This window comes from Oryx dammah, unplaced genomic scaffold (assembly GCF_014754425.2).
Source record: "Oryx dammah isolate SB20612 unplaced genomic scaffold, SCBI_Odam_1.1 HiC_scaffold_24, whole genome shotgun sequence".
NCBI classification, from domain to species: Eukaryota; Metazoa; Chordata; class Mammalia; order Artiodactyla; family Bovidae; genus Oryx; species Oryx dammah.
In genome coordinates, this window is record NW_024070208.1 from 60,796,315 (window position 1) to 60,819,432 (window position 23,118).

A 23,118-nucleotide genomic window follows, 5' to 3' on the forward strand; every position below is an offset into this window, starting at 1 on the left:
TTTGGTGGAGGATGCCATCTCTGGGGCCAAGATTGACCCTTGCCTTCCAGCTCTGGCTGTCACCCGCCTGCCTCTTTGCCTCTGGCCGTGGAGAGGGACTGGTCCACAGCCGGCTAGCTCTCCTCTGGTATTCGCTTAGTCCTTTGTTCTGTGAGGGGGCCAGGTTGTGCCTTAGAGCTTTTTGTGAGAAAGTTCTCTCTCTCTCTCTCTCTTTTTTTCTTTCTCTCTTTGGCTATCCCACAGTTTGGGTTGCTATCTCACATTAGCTCCTTCAGCTTGTCCTCAGGGCTTTCTGGCCTGGTCCTTACCCTAAGCATGCAGCCCATGCCTCTCTGTTCAGCTCCTGCTCACTGCTGGCAGACGTGAGCCATCTAGGCTACTTCTAAGCTGAGAGTTGGGGTTAGGTGCGTAATCTGTGGGTTTTTTTTTTCCTTCCGGTTATGTTGCCCTCTGAGATCACAAAACTCCAGGAAACTTCTCTTTCATGACTCCCTCCCCGGGATGGGTCTCCATCCCTAACTCTTTTGTCTCTCTTTTTATCTTTTATATTTTGTCCTACCTCCTTTCAAAGAGAATGGGTTGCCTTTCTGGGTGCCTGGTGTCCTCTGCCAGCATTCAGAAGTAGTTTTGTGGAATTTGTTCAGCGTTCAATGATCTTTTGTTGAATTTGTGGGGGAGACAATGGTCTCTCTCTTATTCCTTCACCATCTTAGAACCGCCCCCCTGCTGTCACGTTTTTATAACATCTCTTCAGTTTTTGTTTCACTTAAACATTAGGGGTGGGGAAGTTTTTTGAGGTGGAGGGCTGAAGTTAAGAATTATTTATATAGCACTGAATTCTCATCTGTGAGCCACCTGCTGTGGTTCTGGAGGCCATAATGTATGGCACATGGTTCCTGTTGAGTTATGACAGAAAAGTTCATCAGAACTTTCGTACACTTTCTTAGAACTCTTTGCTACAGACTTGTTTTCTAGGTTATAGTGTCATTGGTTCGGTCTGACCAGTTAACTCTGGCATATTATTATAGCCCTGAAAGGAAAATTATGCTTTCACCAACCAGTGCTGCTTTCAATCTGACCAGTGCATGCCTTTCACTGCAAAAACAACACAACCACAGTCAAAGTTTTCAAGGAAGCTGCCATGCTCCATGATTCAAAAGCAACTAAAATGAACTCTGACTTGAACTCCATTAACATATCTAGGTCAGGCAGTTTAGTCATTTAATTTGGATGTCCACAGAAATAATTCATTTCCAGATTCCTTCCTAATTATTTATTAGAACAAAATTGGTGATGAGCCATCTAAATCAGTTTTGAAAGTCTGGGATTCTAAATTTTCAGCTTAGGATGCTGCTGCTGCTAAGTCGCTTCAGTCGTGTCTGACTCTGTGTGACCCCATAGACAGCAGCCCACCAGGGTCTGCCGTCCCTGAGATTCTCCAGGCAAAACACTGGAGTGGGTTGCCATTTCCTTCTCCAATGCATGAAAGTGAACAGTGAAAGTGAAGTCGCTCAGTCGTGTCCAACTCTTTGCGACTCCATGGACTACAGCCTACCAGGCTCCTCCGTCCATGGGATTCTCCAGGCAAGAGTACTGGAGTGGGGTACAATTGCCTTCTCCGTCAGCTTAGGATAGGATATATTTAATAGCAACCTTTTATTTAACAGCATCCCCAAACTGGCTAGTTGCTACATCTTACTAATGGCAGCCCCGCCTAAAGGGGCCTTACAAGATTTATAATTATTCAAGACATAATTCTGGTTCTTCGCCTGATTCTCTTGGTGGATTGAATGGTCTTAGATCATGAAGATAGCATCTTGAGTGCACCGCTCACTGAGTTCTCCTCCTACACTAGTCAAAATGAATCTCTGAATGGTTTATAGAAACACCCTTCCAAATAATCATAACTGATCTATTCAGAACAAATGTAGGTGTAAGTAGGCAATAATTGTGAAAAGTCAGCTATTTGAATGAGAAATACATTTAGTGATTTAGCGAGGGAACAACAGACTTGTCAATGGAGAGGAAATATCTTAGACGCTGACAGAAACAGGGAGGGAGGGCATGAGTAATCTTTTTGTATTGCCCCTTATTAAGGAAACCATCTGGAGAAATTTTTCCAGTGTTTCGTGAACCTCAAATTTTAGTGACCACTAAGTATTTCGTCCCCTACCAGACAGTTCTGATCATATGACCTGGCCTTCTCAAGGACAGGAAGTGATGGCCCGAGTTTCTGCACATCTACAAGACACATGTCTGATTACTCCTTTGCATGTCATTCCACGGCAAACAAATATTGCCTTGCTGAATATGTGAGCAAACAGTACAAAGTACACATGCTTTCTAAATCAAAGATCTAGACTCCATTATTAACTTAACAGGGACCTCTGAGGCCTACCACCTGTCTAGAAGGCCCCATGTAAAGTATTTCCAATCTATGTTTCCTGAATCATTGGATACCACTTTAGGGGTTCTCTGGAGCTTCCCTTGTGGCTTAGTGGTAAAGAATCCACCTGCAATGCAGGAGACATGAGAGACACAGATTCTATCCCTGGATATGGCAGATCACCTAGAGAAGGAAGTGGGAACCCACTCCAGTATTCTTGCCTGGAGAATCCTACAGACAGAGGAGACTGGCAGGCTACAGTCTACAGGATTGCAAAGAATCAGACACGACTGAGTGATTAACACTAACACTTAGGCATTCTCCAATCTTACTGATTCTCTCATTCCAGGGATATCATGAATACTCCTGGGTCTGTATTTCTTGTTTGGAAATCAGACATTCACTTCCTTCCTTTCTTGAAAAACATGGTAGCTTGCACCTCAATAATGGTCATAAGGGACTTAAAGAAGCATCACGATAGAATCTTTAATAAATATGGAGATCTCTCCAAAATAGATCTACTTTTTTAACTTTCTTTGGCTGAACTGATTAATGCTCTTTACCTTGGCCATGGAATTCATTCAGGTTAATCTTAATTTTCTGTTCATGGTTTTAACAGAGGATACAATTTCCCTAGATTTCCTTATAGTCCAAGGAAAAGTCTATGCATTGCTAACATATACTGGATTAATGCATTGGACCACGGTAAAAATCGATAAGAAAAACTTAAAAAGAAATTCACTTGGATTCCTAAGGTAGGACCAAATGATATGTGATTTGTGCAGCTACTTTAGTTTGGAGACCCTGGGGATGAGTTTACCAGATAAAATACAGGATGTTTATTTAAATGTGAATATCAGAGAAGGCAATGGCACCCCACTCCAGTACTCTTGCCTGGAAAATCCCATGGGCAGAGGAGCCTGGTAGGCTGCAGTCCATAGGGTCGCTAAGAGTCGGACATGACTGAGCGACTTCACTTTCCCTTTTCAATTTCATGCATTGGAGAAGGAAATGGCAACCCACCAGTGTTCTTGCCTGGAGAATTCCAGGTATGGGGGAGCCTGGTGGGCTGCCGTCTCTGGGGTCTCACAGAGTCGGACACGACTGAAGTGACTTAGCAGCAGTAGCAGCAGCAGCATCAGGTAAACAACAAGTCATCTTTTCAACGTAGGTATGCCCCATGTAACATATGGTGCATACTCACATTAACTAACTGTTATGTGCAATCCGTATATTTATTTACTATATTCAGCAACTCAATGTGAGAGGAAGAGTTGAAGTCAACATTGTAGTATGGCCACATTCTTTTTCTCAAAATCCTGTTGATATTTGCTTTAATTTAATACTGCATGACCAAATTCAATGAATTTGATCTCAGTCTCTTTGGACTGATTACTCAGTAAAGCATACCGAAGCCAACACATTGTAAGAACGAAGGATGGATATGTTTCCATCATCACTTATATTAAAGTAAGTTTTTAATAAATCTCTTTCAAAGTATGAATTGATACACATTTATTTGTGTCATATTTTATGCATTTTACACTTTACACCTAAATTCCATAGAAGTCAGGGACAATTTCTCTTTTGCACTCAGCTTGTAGAAAGTGCTTTTAATGTTATAGCTGCTTAAGAAATATTTTGGAATGAATATATAAATATATTAATAAAAAATGAATTATTACACAAGAATACTATTACTGTCACACACATAGGATTTATATTTTTTTCTATCAGGATAATTTATTCACAATTAAAACATCTGCATGTAAATACATTTACTGATGATCAACTAAATATTTTGAAATATGAAACTGATGGTTCATTTAAGCATGATGAATTAGAGATAAAATTCAATATGATCTGGATTAATATACTGCAACATCTAAATGAGGTTAGTTAGAAATCTCAGGAAATAACTTCTAACATATTTTTGCAATTTGACTTATATTGGCTTAATATAAAGGGAATCAACTCTAGAGTATCTGTGCAAATGTGTTTTTGAGAATGACCAATAAAAATGGGGTTAGTTACTCAACAGCTGTGCTTTATAGTTTCTATATATATATTTTTTTTCTACATAGTGATTGTTAAACTATATTGTACATTTCTACATCTGTGATATTTTTCCTCATGTGGCTGTAGAGTTGCTGAAATAAAGTGAGTGTTTCATTCTTATGTGATCTTTGTTGATAAACTCTAGACTTGGATGATTTGTACTTTATCCCAAACAGTGTTATTATTCAGTATTATAAACTCCATTAAAAAGGTGTGATTTTTATGAATTAATTGTAAATGAATTTTCTATTTCCATCTTTACTGACTTGAGAAGTTCTTCTCAAAGAGTGAAGTCAGCAGTGTGTAGAGTGCAAAGCCACCTTTTTCTATTCCTTCAATATATGAACAGTAAAACAACAACAGCAACAACAAAAACACAGCTTAACAAAGGTTCCTCTAAACAACACACCAGGATGCTGGAGAATTCCACACGTCAGTGCCTGTAAAGATGGGTGAACTGGAACACACAGAAGCGACACAACCAAGGGAACAACGGCGTAAATGCCTACAGTCTAGTCCCTCTGACCATGACAACTGAACCCACAGCTTTAGAGAACCCAGTAGCATCAAGGTGGGCAGCACATACGACTCTGGCCCCCGACCCTCTGGGGCATCCACAGCCACAGATAACTAGGGCAGCAGTGGCAATGGAGTCTGGGATCCCATCCACTCAGATGTTGCGATGCCCACCCCCAGGCTCCTGAATTCCATCCACAGTAGCGGAGCCTTCAAACCTTAAAACAGCAGGTACAGCAGAGGTTTCTGAGTAGCACCGGCTCTCCTCCAAATATCCCCCTTACTCCACAATGAGTGGCAGACTGTGCCTGCAACTCAGGGGATTCCAGAGGCAAGGGAATATAGCCCACCATCCTGGTGATTGACAGTGGCTCTGGCAGAAGCAACACAACCAGAACCCCAGAGGGCAAGAAGTGATGGCAAAGACACGGAGTCATACCTTTTACAAAGACAGTAGTGGATGCAGAGCACCACTCTCCAACCAAAGACAGCACAGCTAAGAGAAACTAAAACCTTATGCTATCGCACCATCTGCTGGAAAACAAGAGAAAAACTCCAACTGCCAATATAAACTTAAAATCACCAGCAGAGAAGTAATTCAGCAAGACCCATGAAGAACCACAGTAACACTGTATCACAGCAAGAAAAGAACAATTCTCCAGACACCAAACTTAAAATAACAGAATATTGCAGTGCAGCTGATAGGGAATTTGAAATATGTGTCATGAAGAAACTCAGTAAATGACAAATAAACTCAGAAGGGCAATTCAATGAGCACTGGAATAAAATTAATGAAATGGGGACATTTATTGAAGAGATTAAAAATCTAAAGCCAAACAGAAATTCTGGACCTGAGTAACTAATAGATGAAGAATGCATTAGAAAGCATTGGAAATAGAGCATATTGTGTAAAAGAGAATTAGAGAGTTTGAAGAGAAAGCTAGAAAGGATACATATAGAAGAAAGAGAAATACGAAGTAAAAAAAAAAAAAATCTACAAGGTCTTTCTGACACTTTTAGGGAAAGGAATATCTGGATATCTTACAAGGAGAAGGGAGAGGAAAAGAACAGAGAGTTTATTTTAACAAATAATAACTGAGAATGTCCAAATCTGGGAAAGAAAGTGGATATAAAAATTCAGCAAGCTAACATCTAGTTACCTTGATGCAAAAAAGACATTCTCTGTGGCACACATATTAAAATTGTCAAAAGTCAATGAAAATTTTAAAGACAGCTAGGGGAAACAATGGAGAAGGAAATGGCAACCCACTCCAGTGTTCTTGCCTGGAGAATACCAGGGATGGGAGAGCTTGGTGGGCTGCCGTCTATGGGGTCGCACAGAGTCGGACATGACTGAAGTGACTTAGCAGCAGCAGCAGCAGCAGCAAGGGGAACAAAAAGATGGCAACCTACAAAATCCTACCTTTGAAAACAAGAAAATCTCAAACAGTCTAACCTTAAACTAAAGTAACAAGAAAAATAAGAACAGGTAAAATCTAAAGTTAGTAGAAGAAAAAAGTAAAATCAGAGCACAAATAAATTACTAAAAAGACAATATAAAATATCAGTAAAACTAAGGTAATTATTTTAATACATAAATAAAATTGACAAGCCAAACGAAAACAAACATAGAAAAGAGAGAACTGGTTATCAAAGAGGAGGGGAGAAGTGAATAAAAGGGATCAAATGTACAGTGATAGATGGAAATAAAACTTTGGGAGGTAAGCACCTTGAAGTAGTAATATAATGCTGTACACATGAAATATATATGTTATAAATCAAGTTCAGTTCAGTCGCTCAGTCGTGTCTGACTCTTTGTGACCCCATGAATCGCTAAATCAAGTTACTTACATAAAAATATATTTTTTAGTTTTTCTAAAAATTTTCTCAAAATTCCAAGTTTAATTTCTGATCTGTTCATATGGCACATTTATGGATTGCTAGCATACACTGTATATGTCAATGCATTCTCAGAATGAAAGAGAATTTATCTGTTCATCATGGAAAATAGATGGGGAAAAGTGGAAACAGTGACAGACAATTTTCTTGAGCTATGAAATCACTGTGGACTGTGGCTGCAGCTATGAAATTAATAGATGCTTGCTCCTTGGAAGATAAGCTATGATAAACCTAGACAGCACACTAAAAAGCAGAGACATCACCTTGCCAACAAAAGTCCCTATAGGCAAAGCTATGGTTTTTCCAGTAGTCATGTATGGATGTGAGAGTTGGACCATAAAGAAAACTGAATGCTGAAGAATTGATGCTTTCAAACTTTGGTGTTGGAGAAGACTCTTGAGAGTCCCTTGGATTGTGAGGAGATCAAACCAGTCAATCCTAAAGGAAATCAATGCTGAATGTTCATTGGGAGTACTAACGCTGAAGCTGAAGCTCCAATACTTGCCACCAGACGTGAAGAGCCAACTCATTAGAAAAGCCCCTGATGCTGGGAAAGATTGAGGGCAGCAGGAAAAGGTGACAACAGAGGATGAGATGGTTGAATGGCATCACCAACTCAATGGACATGAGTTTGAGCAAGCTCTAGGAAATAGTGAAGGGCAGGGAAGCCTGGCATGCTGCAGTCCATGGGGTCGCAAAGAGTCAGACATGACTGAGCAACTGAACAACAACAACAAAATTAAAAGTTACAGTTAATTCTCATATAGTGAGTGTAATTCACACTAGTAAAATTTGGCCTCAGTACTTCTACTCAAGTCTTAAAACTCATACAGATCCCTTTTTTCTCTGCCTGTGTCTACAGTCCTTCTGTGTTCCATCCTAAACTGGCCCTATGGCTTCATACACTTACCTGGTCATTCTGACTTCATGATTTGATTTGTGCACATTACTTTGCCCCCAGGTGAAATCCATCTCTGTTCATTATCATACTACATATGAGACAGAACCCTTAATCATACTCCTCTTAATCTGGCAAGTGAGTTAATGAAAGAAAGTAAAATAGTACTGTTCTAGGTGAACATGAGTAGGAACACAATATCTGAGGGATGGGATTTTTATTTTTACCATTTTTTTCAATTTAATCTATTTGAAAGCAACAGTATATGGTAGCTTTCCCTAACCCAACCCAACACAAGCTTTATCTCCCATCCCTTTTTCCTAGTGGTAAAATTTTCTCCAAGTAATTGTTCTTATTTTCACAATGAGAATAAACTTACATTAAGATAAAAAAAATTCAAATTTGTTTGAAAAAGTACAATATGATGATCAAAAACTGAAAATGAATCTACAAACATTTATCCTTAAGATAAATATTTTTGAATTATGAAATTGAAGCAATGAATGTCTTTTGAATTTATAACACATTCTGTCCCTCTTAATATTTGTGGCTTTATCAATTTTTGGCATGAATATTGTCTAAATGATATAACACATTTATTAGGAAATTCCTTTTAAGGACATACTTCAGTGACATTATCTCTGCAGGTTTATTTTCAAACATGCAGTTCATAATGGGGAGTCCCTTCAACCATTGGAAAGAAATGACTGACAGATGGCATTATTTCATACTCTCTTTGATGCATGTGGTGTGAAACTTGGAGTTTAAAGAGCCCTTTGTAAGTAAAAGGTTGAATAGTGTGAAAGGCCATCTATACAGACTCTAAGGGGGATTGTTCCTGCTCTTTAAACCTGCCCTTTTGACAAACTAAAATGATTTCAAAAGAAAATGATTACCAACATGGTCCATTTCACTATGGATGAATAGGGAGTGCTACATTGAGATAAAGGTCAACTGTAGTTATTGGTGAAATCTGCAGAAGCCAGCAAATCACAAAGCTTTCACTGCTGAGGGAAATAAATGCTTGTTTCATCAAGTCCTTAGACATCCTCTAATAAGAGGGAATCCAGCAGTAATATGTTGAATAGAAATTACTAATAATGCTATAGTAGTTGTACTGATAGTGACAAAGTGGAAAAGTTAGAGTGGTACCATTCTTTGCCTCCAGGGAATTCTTTTGTAACTAACCCCAAAGAGATGTCCTTTCTAGAGTGAATTTTAGAAGTAATTCATAATTAAAGCTTAGGACCATCATTTTATGGAGGACTATCCTTTAACATTTTCATTTAAGAACTGGATGAATATCCTATAACCAACTTATTTAAGAACCTTGAAACAGGTAGAATTTCCAACTTTTTAAAAATATTTCTTTAATTTAATAGAGTCTTCAATTTTCTATGGGCATAGGGTATTTTCTATACCTGGAGCAGGGTTTGGCTCTCAATTGTAAATATTCCAATTCATTGAAAAGACTGATGCTGAAGCTGAAACTCCAATACTTTGGCCACCTGATGCAAAGAACTGACTCATTTGAAAAGACCCTGATGCTGGGAAAGATTGAAGGCAGGAGGAGAAGGGAATAAATGAGGATGAGATGGTTGGATGGCATCACCGACTCAATGGACATGAGTTCAAGTAAACTCCAGGAGTTGACGGACAAGAAGGCCTGGTGTACTGCAGTCCATAGGGTCACAAAGAGTCGAATATGACTGAATGACTGAACTGAACTGTATGTATATAAATCAGTGATAAAAATATCCAATGTCACTGAAGGTTTGGAAATCTGACACATTTCTAGATTGTTGGGAGTGTAAATTGCTATTTTTTTTTGAAATGCTTTTATATTATATATGTAAAGATTCTTAGTAAGTTGACTCAGCAATTCTATGTGAGGAAGGAATTGAGGAAAGAAAAAAAAAATTAGCTTCATCTACAGCACAGTTTCTGAGACCAGAATTTTGAACCAATCCAACAATGTAAGAACAGTTAAGTAAAAATTGGAAAACCTTACAGGAATCACCTTAATATCTTTTGCTCTGAAAACCTTGCCTTTACTACCTTATCTAAAATTTGTTTTTGCCTTTCTAATATTGTGTGTTTTTATACCTCTGCTAGAGCTGTGTTTCTTTTTCCTCAATAACAGTCCTGTCCTGCTCTGTGCTGTATCTCAGGATGAACAGACATTTCAGCTGGCATCTGGCAGTGTTAAGTCAATGGAAAGCGCGTGTGGGAAGTTGGGGAATATGAGGAAGGGGGCGTCCATGGATTTCTCTGTTCTTCTTTGCCTTTGATTGCATCTCTAGCAGTATTAACAGGGAAAGTTCTGTGGTTGTAGGTTGTCTATGTTGGGTACTCTATAATAAAGAAAACCACCATCTGGTGGCTTAAACAATGATCTCTCTTAGTTCTGAAGCCTGGGAATTCCAAGATCAAAGCATCAGCAAATTCAGTATCTGATGAGAGCCCACTTTCTGATTCATGCAATACTCTCTTCTCCTTGTGTTCACACATGGCTAAAAGGGTAAGGGTGGTCTCTGGGATTCTTTTGTGAAGACGCTAACCCCATTTGTGGGGGCTCTAGTCTCACAACCTAATGATCTTTCAAAGGCCCCCATCTCCAAATGGGCATCCCAGGTGTGCTAGCAGGAACGAACCCACCTGCCAATGCAGCAGATGTAAGAGACATGGGTTCAAAGGGCACAGCAACCACGCCAGTATTTTTGCCTGGAGAACCCCCATGGACAAAGGATCCTGGCGTGCTATAGTCCATGGGGTTGCAAAGAGTTGGACATGACTGAAGCGACCTAGCATGCACGCACAAATACTACTGCACTGGAGACTAAGATTCAACATACAAATCTGGGTTTTCATATGAACTTCAATATAAGAACTTAGTCTACAGCATAATTCCTTCCAGATAGGTCTATCATGACTTCAGCTTCTGCTAATGACTCTGGCTTCTGGACTCTTGTAACACTCCATCTTCTATCAGTTCCTCCGTCTTAAGAATTGAAGAAGTAACTTGACTTCTGTGTCTGAATTTCTTCACAAACACTGACTCACCTTCTTAAGCTACCACATCTGTAATTCTCTGCATTAAATTCCCTTTGTTATTAATAAATACTCAGAAAGATTTCTCTCTGACTGGACTCTGAAAAATTAGTATTTATCTAAATTTATCTTACTAATATCCTTTTATAATTTATTTTTATGGAAACATTTACAATTATTTCATAGGAACACTACCATTAGACCCCACAGTGGTTGTAAGTTCTCTTTACAATAATTAAAAAAAATTCCTTTTTAAAGTTCATGTTTCTTGACTTCCTTGGTGGCTCAGATGGTAAAGCATCTGTCTACAACCCAGGTTCGAGCCCTGGGTTGGGAAGATCCTCTGGAGAAGGAAATGGCAACCCACTTCAGTGCTATTGCCTGGAAAATCCCGTGGACAGAGGAGCCTGGTAGGCTACAGTCTATGGAGTCGCAAAGAGTTGGACACAACTTCACTTTCACTTTAGCCTTCCTTATTGACTCAGTGGTTAAAGAATCCACCTGCAGTGCAGGAGATTCAGGTTTAATCCCTGCAAGATCTTTCACTAATGTTGATTAAATCATGTTATAGCTGAGATAGTACTTTTAAGCATTTCTAAGAAACTGCATTAACTACCCTATGAAAAAATATTGTCTCAAAAAGTTGGGGTTTCTTTATTAAAAAAATCTCAGTGCATTTTGGTTTTATTACATCTATTTTGACTTTATACAGCTCAGATTAACCTCAAATAATCAAATGTTTTTAACAGTAAGGTATTTGAATGGCAAGAATTGTATTTTCATTTTCCAGCATGCAAGTGGGTCACATAAATGAGTCATTATGTATCAGTTTTACCAAATAACATGGGAATCACTTCAGTAAAATCACTCCTGGGATTTTTAACCTTTTATTCCCACTATTTTGAATTTTTGCTTAGCCCTATGAATTTGTTCTAACATTCTCATTTTTTCTTTTATTTAAGTAACATTTGAAGTAGTTTCCTTTCACAAATGTACTTAGTTTATCTATGGAAAGCAGTCCAAAATTATCTTAGACCTCAAAATTTAGCTAATTTTGCATTAATTTGTCATGATTGGATATAATGGCAGAGGTAAATGGGAATCAACATCTTATCTAGTTTTTTGTTTTGTTTCTTTTTTATTTTCAGTCGATAGGTACTCCGGTTTTTCAGTTTTAATATTATAGTGTATGTATTCATTATTTTTTGTGATTCAAAGTTATATTTCAAGTAAAGTTATCAACAGTCATAAGTAAGTTCAGTCACTCAGTCATGTCCGGCTCTTTTCCACCCCATGAATCGCAGCACGCCAGGCCTCCCTGTCCATCACCATCTCCCGGAGTTCACTCAGACTCATGTCCATTGAGTCCGTGATGCCATCCAGCCATCTCATCCTTGGTCGTCCCCTTCTCCTCCTGCCCCCAGTCCCTCCCAGCATCAGAGTCTTTTCCAGTGACTCAACTCTTCGCATGAGGTGGCCAAAGTACTGGAGCTTCAGCTTTAGCATCATTCCTTTCAAGGAAATCCCAGGGTTGATCTCCTTCAGAATGGACTGATTGGATCTCATTGCAGTCCAAGGGACTCTCAAGAGTCTTCTCCAACACCACAGTTCAAAAGCATCAATTCTTCAGTGCTCAGCCTTCTTCACAGTCCAACTCTCACATCCATACATGACCACAGGAAAAACCATAGCCTTGACTAGACGGATCTTTGTTGGCAAAGTAATGTCTCTGCTTTTGAATATACTATCTAGGTTGGTCATAACTTTTCTTCCAAGAAGTAAGCATCTTTTAATTTTATGGCTGCAGTCACCATCTGCAGTAATTTTGGAGCCCCTCAAAATAAACTCCCCCACTCTTTCCCCATCTATTTCCCATGAAGTGATGGGACCGGATGCCATGATCTTCGTTTTCTGAATGTTGAGCTTTAAGCCAACTTTTTCACTCTCCTCTTTCACTTTCATCAAGAGGCTTTTTAGCTCCTCTTCACTTTCTGCCATAAGGATGGTGTCATCTGCATATCTGAGGTTATTGATATTTCTCCCGGCAATCTTGATTCCAGCTTGTGTTTCTTCCAATGCAGCGTTTCTCATGATGTATTCTGCATATAAGTTAAATAAGCAGGGTGACAATATACAGCCTTGACGCACTACTTTTCCTGTTTGGAACCAGTCTGTTGTTCCATGTCCAGCTCTAACTGTTGCTTCCTGACCTGCACACAGATTTCTCAAGAGGCAGGTTAGGTGGTCTGGTATCCCCATCTCTTTCAGAATTTTCCACAGTTTATTGTGATTCACACAATCAAAGGCTTTGGCATAGTCAATAAAGCAGAAATAGATGTTTTTCTGGAACTCTCTTGCTTTTTCCATGATCCAGCAGATGTTGGCAATTTGATCTCTGGTTCCTCTGCCTTTTCTAAAACCAGCTTGAACATCAGGGAGTTCACAGTTCATGTATTGCTGAAGCCTGGCTTGGAGAATTTTGAGCATTACTTTACTAGCATGTGAGATGAGTGCAATTGTGCAGTAGCTTGAGCATTCTTTGGCACTGCCTTTCTTTGGGATTGGAATGAAAACTGACCTTTTCCAGTCCTGTGGCCACTGCTGAGTTTTCCAAATTTGCTGGCATATTGAGTGCAGCACTTTCAAAGAATCATCTTTCAGGTTTTGAAACAGCTCAACTGGAATGCCATCACCTCCACTAGCTTTGTTCGTAGTGATGCTTTCTAAAGCCCACTTCACTTCACATTCCAAGATGTCTGGCTCTAGATTAATGATCACATCATCATGATTATCTGGGTCATGAAGATCCTTTTTGCACAGTTTTCTGTGTATTCTTGCCACCACTTCTTAATATCTTCTGCTTCTGTTAGGTCCATACCATTTCTGTCCTTGATCGAGCCCATCTTTGCATGAAATGTTCCCTTGGTATCTCTAATTTTCTTGAAGAGATCTCTAGTCTTTCCCATTCTGTTCTTTTCCTCTATTTCTTTGCATTAATAGCTGAAGAAGGCTTTTTTATCTTTTCTTGCTATTCTCTGGAATTCTTCATTCAGATGCTTATATCTTTCCTTTTCTCCTTTGCTTTACGCCTCTCTTCTTTTCACACCTATATGTAAGGTCTCCCCAGACAGCCATTTTGCTTTTTGCATTTCTTTTCCATGAGATGATCTTGATCCCTGTCTCCTGTACAATGTCACAAACCTCATTCCATAGTTCATCAGGCACTCTATCTATCAGATCTAGGCCCTTAAATCTATTCCTCACTTCCACTGTATAATCATAAGGGATTTGATTTAGGTCATACCTGAGTGGTCTAGCGGTTTTTCCTATTTTCTTCAATTTGAGTGTGGATCTGGTAATAAGGAGTTCATGATCTGAGCCACAGTCAGCTCCTGGTCTCGTTTTTGTTAACTGTATAGAGCTTCTCCATCTTTGGCTGCAAAGAATATAATCAATCTGATTTCGGTGTTGACCATCTGGTGATGTCCATGTATAGACTCTTCTCTTGTGTTGTTGGAAGAGATTGTTTGCTATGACCAGTGCATTTTCTTGGCAAATCTCTATTTGTCTTTGCCCTGCTTCATTCCGCATTCCAAGGCCAAATTTGCCTGTTACTCCAGGTGTTTCTTGACTTCCTACTTTTGCATTCTAGTCCCCTATAATAAAAAGGACGTCTTTTTTGGGTGTTAGTTCTAAAAGGTCTTGTAGGTCTTCATAAAACCGTTCAACTTCAGTTTCTTCAGTGTTACTGGTTGGGGCATAGACTTGGATAACTGTGATATTGAATGGTTTGCCTTGGAGATGAACAGAGATCATTCTGTCGTTTATGAGATTGCATCCAAGTACTGCATTTCAGACTCTTTTGTTGACCATGATGGCTACTCCATTTCTTCTGAGGGATTCCTGCCTGCACTAGTAGATATAATGGTCATCTGAGTTAAGTTCACCCATTCCAGTCCATTTTAGTTTGCTGATTCCTAGAATGTCGACGTTCACCCTTGCCATCTCTTGTTTGACCACTTCCTATTTGCCTTGATTCATGGACCTGACATTCCAGGTTCCTATGCAATATTGCTCTTTACAGCATTAAATCTTGCTTCTATCACCAGTCACATCCACATCTGGGTATTGTTTTTGCTTTGGCTCCATCCCTTCGTTCTTTCTGGAGTTATTTCTCCACTGATCTCCAGTAGCATATTGGGCACCTAATGACCTGGGGAGTTCCTCTTTTGGTATCCTATCATTTTGCCTTTTCCTACTGTTCATGGGGTTCTCAAGGCAAGAATACTGAAGTGGCTTGCCATTCCTTTCTCCAGTGGACCACATTCTGTCAGACCTCTCCACCATGACCCACCCGTCTTGAGTTGCTTCGCAGGCATGGCTTGGTTTCATTGAGCTAGACAAGGCTGTGGTCCTAGTGTGGTTAGACTGACTAGTTTTCTTTGAGTATGGTTTCAGTGTGTCTGCCCTCTGATGCCCTCTTACAGCACCTACCATCTTGGGTTTCTCTTACCTTGGGCATGGGGTTTCTCTTCACGGCTGCTCCAGCAAAGCACAGCCACTCCTCCTTACCTTGGACGAGGGGTATCTCCTTATTGCTGCCGTCCCTGATCTTCAACGTAGGATAGCTCCTCTAGGCCCTCCTGTGCCTGCTCAGCCACCATTCCTCGAGTTGCTCCTCAGGGCAGGGATACTGTATTTGGCATTTTAAATTTATTTACTTTAAATTAGTAGACTGATCTGATATTTATCTAAAATATTTTCTCTGAAAATAGTTTATAGTCATAGGATTAAGACAAATCCTTTTAGAAATATTTGAAATAATCATAACTTTATTGTTATAAAGAAAAGCCAATTAATCATCCCCAGGTATTTATATATAGTAAGCCATCAGACCATAATATGGCAATTTACTGGTGATAAGTCATAAATTTTCTTCAACTAGGGAGATAAATAGTAACAATAATAGAGTCAAATAGTGCTGTTTATAAATGTACTGGATACCTGAAATGTAATAGGAGGACATACCAGTAACCAATCAATGCAATTTGTTAATGATTATTTTAAATCTATGCAAAATAAACCAGAGTCTTGTAATATCCATTGTTAACCTTAATTTAAAACAGTTCATATTCACTCAGAAATCTGCCTTAAAGTATGTTTCTTTCACAACTTGAAGATATTTCACTTTTACATATTAAAAACATGATGGTCAATCTGTGTTTTGTTTTATACATGCCCCATTTTGTTTTGTTTGGGAAAAAAAAAAAAAAGGCCTTGCTGTAAGTAGCCAGTTTATGTCTGAAGCATCCAGAGACAATGATTCCACAAATCAAGCTTAAGCAGTTTTGGCTCAGACTACTACTCTCCTCTAACCCATTCCAATTGATGCACACCACCTGTGGCACTCCTAATTCACAGCAGCACACAATAATTTCCCTAGGATTCCCATTACCAGTAATTATTCCCAAGATAGACTATTAGATATGGCTTGTGAACATCTCAGCAGTAAACTTGAAAAAAATTAATTCTAATATTTCCTTTGAGATTCATTTGTACCTTGGTGATAACATGAATTAATGGAATTCTCTTTTAAAAAATATACATGCTTACTTTTAAAAAGTAATAAAATTATTTAAAATGATACTTTTGATAGTTTTTTAGGGTTCTTACATAATTATTTTAAAATACAGAAACACTTGTAAATCCTGCAGATAAGGTAGATGAAGTAGTTGGTAGTTAACTGTTTTTCTTATACCAAAGCTATTTGCAGATATTTGGCTTTGAATAGATAACAATCATATGTTGTTTAGCAAAAATATTACTGCTTAAAAAGAAGAGTAAAACATAAAACACTAAATATATTTTATACTCAGATTACCTTGGAAAATCTTCCATTAACTGATTAAAAATATAATGTCAAATTCATAAGAATTTAGAGTACTTGCTTTTAATAGTCTTTATAAAATTATAAATTTACTTGTAAAACTGCAATATATAATTGCATATAAAAGCACCATCTGTTTACAAACTTTGTAATGTTAAAAAATCATGTACTTTTTATCTATTATCCTTAGATAGTACATTTATTTGGATTGGTGCGTGTCCTTATTCATGTTACTTGCAGTAATTGTAATATAAGTGACATATGTTTCTATAAAAATGTGTGAATTGTATATTGATAAGCTTTCCAGTCTTCTATAAAATGCTGATATATGACAGTCCACAATTATCCAACTTGTGGAAGAAGCTACTGTGGTTATAAGTTATATATAATATATATGAATAGAAGTGTTAGTAGCAGAAAGGAACAATTTTATATACAAAGTACATGGTGGGTTTTCTTGTTTTTTTGTCAAGGGTTAAAAAAAAAAAAACAAAAACCAAGGAGTAGTTTTGCCCCAAAGAGAAATGACTAGTTGTCCCAGAGTCAGAGAAAAGTGTAGAACAAACCTAAGTAGACATGTAAAGTTGTACAAGATTCATGGAAATGGATTTTTATTTTTCTAGGCCAAAGATGGCTAAGTTTATAAAATTTTCAAAAAGAACTTTAGTATTAAATATTATTAAATATTCTTGCCATTAAATTTTTTCTTAAAAAGTCTCAAATTATTGATCTTATTTTAATAAAAGCTTATAAACGGTTTTTCTTTACCTTTGGAATAATCTGCTTAAAATGAAATAATTTTTTGACTTAGTTTAATTTCCTGTGTTTTATGTCGACTTTATTATATTATTTGAGAAAGCAAAGACTTCTCACTTTTGAATGAGCTTCATTTCCTTACAATCATGTTGCCTCCTATATTTACTTTTAATATCTTTTGTTGTCATTTTCATTGAATAGGTAGCTAAGAATTGATTTTTAATAAACTAAGCTCTTATTGAATCTACTATATGAACTTCCTGACAAATTTTAATATTTTGCCTTTTCAAATTCATATTCTAAATAGTATCTTTGGGAACAAAACTGTTTTTCAGAATTCCAGCTGCTGGGGCATTAGAAAATATTTTTTACTTTTAAAAAAGAGATGATAGAAATAGGCTTATTTGATACATTACTATTGTTATTGATAAGTTTTCTTGCTAGGATAATCCCATGGACAGAGGAACCTGGAGGGCTACAGTTCATGAGGTTGCAAAGAGTCATACATGATTGAGCATGCATGTAGCATTTGGGATTTTTATTGATGTTTCATTAATTTTTAATTATTTATTAATCATTAATTCAGATGTGCTGCTCAACCTTTCTGAAGTTAAATGTGATTGGTAAAATAAGTGTTTCAGAATATTATGCTGCATGGGAAGTTACTGGGCTTCCCTGATAGCTCAGTTGGTAAGAATCTGGGAAGTTACTAGAGTTATGTCAGTTTCTACATTTTCAATATGTTTCCATTTATCAAAGTGTTGCTGCTGCTTCTCGCATTACATAACAACATTTTAGTGTCATCAATTATACATTTAATTATTTTTTAAAATATTAACTTGATCATCACTTTATTTTTTTGAATCTAGTATACTCTAGGCCATTAGTTTTTAACTGAATTTATGTCACTTAACTATGAAAATATGAAACTTCATTAATATACCAACAAATATATTTGTGTGTGTGTATGACCTACTCCATTTTACTGAATTTCCTTATTTGATGATATATTCTTGGTATATTCTAGCAATGTTGCTGTTGTTTAGTGGCTCAGTTGTGTCCGACTTTTTGCAACTCCAGGGGCTGCAGCTTGCCGGTTTCTTCTGTTCGTGGGATTTCCCAGGGACGAATACTGGTGTGGGTTATGATTTCCTACTCCAGGGCATCTTCCTGAATTAAGAATCGGACCCACATCTTCTGCAAGTCTTATGCATTGCAGGTGGATATTTTTTTACTGGTGAGCAACTGAGGAAGCCTGTATATTATATTTATGCTATGTATTTAATATATTAATGATATACTGTGTCTCACAATTACTATATTTTACACTTAAGAATTTTTCTCTGTATTATGCTTATCCATTTTATAAATTTGATATATTCACTTTTTGAAAATATAGTTACTCATAAATATTTTGTCTAAAACTTTTAGACTGACATGCCATAGAAAATAATTTCCCTTGTCAACTGCATGATTTTTTTTTCATATTAAACTTGTAGTTGAATTCTCAACAGATATTTTGCTTTTGATAACCATCAGCCATAATTTAAGTATAGCACTTTGAGTCTTGTTATCTACTTTCAGGTAGATGTTTGTTTGTTTTGTTTTTACAAAGTGCTTCCATGACAATGTTTGTTAATCAGCTGCTTGCCAGAAGGCATCTTCAACAAAGAAGGACTGTCTCACAGTCCTGTTGGAAACAGTGTGCCAGGTACTTTGGTATAGCTTCTTAGGACATCACTTAAGTAGTTTTAAGGCCATACCATTAGTTTGAATCAGAATATTCAGAACATCAACTGAGAGAGGACCATGAGATTAATATTCCAAGATCCAATGAAACAAAATTAATTACAAAGGAATAAATGAACCAATAGGGGATGACTGCAGCTTTTTTTTTCCAAACATTGTTGATGTCTTAACATTTTATTTTCTTATACAAGGGACACCTTTCTCTGAAACTGTCCATAACTCACAGCAGTAGTAGACCATGCTATTGTAAATAGACATGAACCATTTATCTTTTTTCCCCTACTTGACTCTTCCAGAATTTGGAATCACTTGTTAAGAGTTTGTATTTCCATGGCAACAAGGTTATTTGGACAGGTTTAAAAAAAATCTGTCCTCTTTTTAAATAGTTTATAGTTGCAATAACTTATTATGCAACCAAAGCCATGCCTCAGGTGTCATATTTGAAATGAAGCTTATTTAATCAGCTGTGATAAGGCATTTTTAACGCAGTTAAGGCACAACAACTGCTAGCACTTGAGGCTGAAAGGTAGACTGCTTATATCACTTAGGCTTCTACGCTACTGGGGGCCTCCAATATGTATCAGGGAGGCACATCTACTGATCTTGTCTTTATTGATGTAGCTACATTATCACTAAGTGTCTGCCTTTTATAATTCATACTATTTTTAATGAATGAATTACTGGAATTAGTTTAGAATTATTTTCATAATTTTCAAATATATATTTTTATTCTCCATACATAATTCATGACTTCTTGCTTGGAAATGTGTATTTTCACACTGCTGATTTCTATGAATGTTTTTCAATCAAAATCTTTCATTTAATTAAATGTTTTCAGTTGATATTTGTTTATTTCTTATCTAATTGTGTGAGTTGTGTTGAAAGACAGATTTGTCAAATTGTAACATACTTTATTGTTACCTTTTAGGTTAAGACTGTAAAAAAATATTTAAAACTATAAAAATATCTAAATAAATCATGTATTATGGTGTGATAAAATTTACTGTCCCAAATAATACCTATTGGCTCAAATATTGTTTTTTCCAACTTATCTATTTTTTCTTTATTAAGCCACTATGAGTGTATTTCCATCCTTCATATATATATCTGTTCCTCACTCTTATCATTTGAAAACAGCATATTATACTTTTGAAAAATGTATGTAGTATTTTCCATTCTCTGATGTTATTAGTCCACTCTTTTAAAAAGACATGACTTTTTATATACCTATTGTTAGCTCCCCTCTGCCTTCCTTTGTTTTAATTGGGTATCTTATGTAATTCCCTATTGTCTACTGTTTTAGCAAGTCAATTTTACTTCATTTCTTGTGTTTTATTTTTTAAGTTTCTTTATAATTATCAGTATACATTTTAAACTAATCAAATTCTACCTTCAAATAACATGATTCATGTGTAGTGCAGAAGCATTTATTTAGCCTATTTCCACTTCATCCCTCCTGCCTCTTATTACATTATCGCCATTCATTTCACTTAGTCATATCCTAAAAACATGCAGTACACTGGTATTATTGTCATTAGGCAAGCTTTTTTTTTTTTCATTTTAATCTCAAGAATAAGAACAATGAAATATTTTATTTTACCTTCCTTTTTCCTTCTCCAAAATTCTTGCTTTCTTTATGGATGCTCAGTGTTTTTTGTTTTTCTTTTAACCTATAAATAAATAAATCATTTATTTCTTCCTGAAGAACTTCTTTTAACATTTTTTAAAAGGCAGGTTTCTTATTGATTAATTTCCTGTTTCTCTTTGTCTGAGAGAGTTTTTATTTTTATTTTACACTGAACTATGTTTTCTTTTTTTCTGAATATATAGTTCAATATTTGTGTTTGATTCCTTGCCTGCCTCTAATCATTGTTTCTAAATTCTACATCCTTCAATGAAATTACATCATCTTCATGTGCTCACTGCTGACTTTTCTTAGATACAGATTCATCTACTTTAATAGTTAGTAATTAATCAAGAGTCATTTTATGGTAAGAGGATTCCCAGTACATTTGCTCTGACATATGGCCTAAAGTAAATCTTCAATTAGTGATATTTCAATATTATATAACACATATTTAAGATTTTATTGCATTTTTTGCTGAATAATTTGTTTAATGACTACATAGAGTTCTTACAGTAAATTTAGAAATATATTCTGTTGTCCATTTTCTTTATAGGAATGGACTCTGAGATAACTTGTGAAGTAGCAATGAGTCTCTTCATTTTATTCTTCTATTAAGTGGCTGTTATTGAAAGTAAAATACATATAATACATTTTTAAATTGTTTGAGCTATTATTTGCATATCTCTTAAAATTATGTATGCAATCATTTAACCTTAAGACATATTTTTTTATCAAGAGAGTTTCAATATGCATATGAGCTTTTCTCAACTTAAATATTTAGTATTTAGATTTGTATTATTTTTTAATTTTACTATACTTCTGTGATAACTTTACTTGAGTTGTTGTGCAGAACTATTTTCCACACTTTTCTGACTTCTCTCTACTTTAGATTAACCTTTAGATCCTTTGACCAATAGTTATACTTTTGGCCAAAGGGTAGGTGGAAAGAGACAGTTGAAAGTGAAAACGAAAGTCACTCAGTCATGTCCAACTCTTTGTGACTCCATGGACTGTATAGTCCATGGAATTCTCCAGGCCAGAATACTGGAGTGGGTAGCCTTTCCCTTCTCCAGGGGATCTTCCCAACCCAGTGATCAAACCCAGGACTCCCTCATTGCAGGCAGATTCTTTACTAGCTGAGCCACAAGGAAGCCCTAGAATACTGGAGTGGGTAGCCTATCCCTTCTCCAGTGGATCTTCCCTGACCTAGGAATCCAACTGGGCTCTCCTGCATTGCAGATGGATTCTTTACCGAGCTATCAGGTAAGCCCTGCTCTGTTAATCCTGGGCCATGTTTGGTCAATGGCTGCATTCTCTCTGGTCACAGTGATATTCAGGTGACTGCACATCAATGGCTGTAATGCTAAGCTCTAATGAAAGTAGTCTCTCCCCCATAAGCTAGGTAAGGTCATAGATTATAGCTACTGCAGGTGCCTAGGAGTCTTACCATTCATTTCAGTTCTACTCAACCATGCATCCTGAAGAAGCTGAAGTTGAATGGTTCTATGAAGACCTACAAGAACTTCTAGAACTACCACCAAAAATAGATGTCCTTTTCATCATGGGGGATTGGAATGCAATAGTAGGAAGTCAAGAGATACCTGAAGTAACAGGCAAGTTTGGCCATGGAGTACAAAATGAAGCAGAGCAAAGGTTACCAGAGTTTTGCCAAGAGAACACACTGGTCATAGCAAACACCCTCTTCCAACAACACAAGTAGGGAAAACCACTAGGCCATTCAGGTGTGACCTAAACTAAATCCCCTATGATTCTAAGTGGAAGTTACAAATAGATTCAAAGGAATAGATCTGATAGAGTGCCTGAAGAACTATGGACAGAGGTTTTGTAATATTGTGGTGGTGATCAAAACCATCCCTACGAAAAAGAAATGCAAAAAAGCAAAATGGTTGTCTGAGGAGCCCTTACAAATAGCTTAGAAAAGGATAAAAGGAAAGATATATCTATCTAAATGCAGAGTTCTTACAAGGTGAGGTAAGAAAGCCTACCTTAGGGTTCAATGCAAATAAATAGAGGAAAACAATAGAATGGGAAAGACTAGAGATCTCTTCAAAAAAAAATTAGAGGTACTAAGGGAATATTTCATGCAAAGATGAGCACAGTAAAGGACACAAATGTTGTGTACCTAACAGAAGAAGAAGATGTCAAGAAGAGGTGGTGAGAATACACAGAAGAATAATACAAAAGAGATCTTAATGACCCAGATAACCATGATGGTGTGATCACTCACCTATAGCCAGACATTCTGAAGTGTGAACTCAAGTGGGCTTAGT

General features: G+C 37.0%; 1 long non-coding RNA gene across 1 annotated transcript; it reads left to right on the forward strand.

Moving 5' to 3' along the window:
• The first annotated feature begins 17,507 nt into the window (after positions 1-17,507).
• LOC120883283 lies at positions 17,508-22,917 on the forward strand. Its single transcript, XR_005725727.1, has 3 exons — positions 17,508-17,519; positions 22,411-22,416; positions 22,815-22,917. It is a non-coding gene; the product is annotated as an uncharacterized LOC120883283 (long non-coding RNA).
• The last annotated feature ends 201 nt before the right edge of the window (positions 22,918-23,118 follow it).